Below are 1350 nucleotides of genomic sequence, written 5' to 3'. Positions count from 1 at the left end.
TAATTTGTAATACTTACTACGTCTTGCATTTCCTTTTTCATAAAAGGTTTTATCATGTTCATTACCAAATCGAGAACGGATGATGTGTTTATGACATGGATTTCCTTTATACGAAATGGTATTGCCTCTTGGATGTAATAAAAATATTTCTTGAATCCGAATGGATTCATTCGTGTAAAATGACCAAAGGATAAATTGTTAAGGTCAAACAATAAGATATGACCGTTCGTAGTGCCATCCATCAAAAAATAAATGTCGGATAACATCAGAAATATTTGGTAGTGTCATTAAAGTCATAGAGAGTAGGATCGTCGAAAAATGCTCCATATAGAATTTTATAGCCATCCTTCGTTATTTCCTCCAGAGGAAAATATGTCCTTTTTAAATTAAAATAATTTATCTTAATTTATTAATATATCAGAATACATATATCAAGTAATATTAAAATATTAGCAAAAATATTTTGTAGTAGTTTTAAAAATCTACAACTAAATATTAGTACATTTATACACATTACAAAATCTATTTTTTTCTACATGGATCTCAAAATGTGTATCCTTAAAATAATTTAAATATTACAAATCAACATTTCACATATACATTAAGAAGTTATACTATTAATATTTGCTCACTAAAATTTACAAAATCGCTTCTTACATGGCTCGGGAAGCCTGTCGTATTCTCTCGCCGAGCGGATCTCGATTGCAAAAAAATTCTGGTAAGTGTGTCCTGGTCGTGAAATAATTCTCAATTGTGTTTTTTGTTGGTTCCATTTGATAATTATTCCTGTGAAGGCACAAGGCAAAAAAAGTATCCTCAACTTTTGGTAAGTGCGGTTGTTTTTCGCACCACTCTCTCAGTAATTGAATGTCGGATAACTTCAATTGAGGATTTCTCTTCATTTCTTCTTCTAATGTAATACATTTTATTGTTGACATTCTACCTGAATTGCAAATTAAAATTATTTTTTTTGTGTTTGTGAGAAAAATATCTGCAAAAAATTGATTACAAAAAAGTCAGAGATTGTTATTTTAAATTTATTGTGAAAAGTTTAACAACTAATAAAAAATTCTGCAAAACTGGTTAGTGATTGGTCAAAAAATAAAATATTTTTAATAAACAATTTGATAAAGTTATTTTCTGGATTACTAGTCAGAAACTAATCATGTCAAGTAGGATTTCTAAACTTAATTTATAAATTACTTAATGATTTATTCTTGTCTAGCGGGTCGGAAAAATCGATTTTTTTTACATATTTTGCAAGTATTTGATATGGAAAATATGTATGCAAAAGCATTTAGCCAGATTCGCAAAATTAACAAAGTTAAGCACTTAATAGAGATCGGTCTC

At 28.3% G+C, this 1350-nt stretch overlaps 1 pseudogene; it reads right to left on the bottom strand.

Moving 5' to 3' along the window:
* Positions 1-13: 13 nt before the first annotated feature.
* LOC105460184 lies at positions 14-975 on the bottom strand (annotated as a pseudogene).
* Positions 976-1350: the final 375 nt, after the last annotated feature.

Source organism: Wasmannia auropunctata, unplaced genomic scaffold (assembly GCF_000956235.1).
Source record: "Wasmannia auropunctata unplaced genomic scaffold, wasmannia.A_1.0 LD326866.1, whole genome shotgun sequence".
NCBI classification, from domain to species: Eukaryota; Metazoa; Arthropoda; class Insecta; order Hymenoptera; family Formicidae; genus Wasmannia; species Wasmannia auropunctata.
Note: the sequence above shows the minus strand (reverse complement) of the source record. Positions and strands in the feature narration are given on the sequence as shown.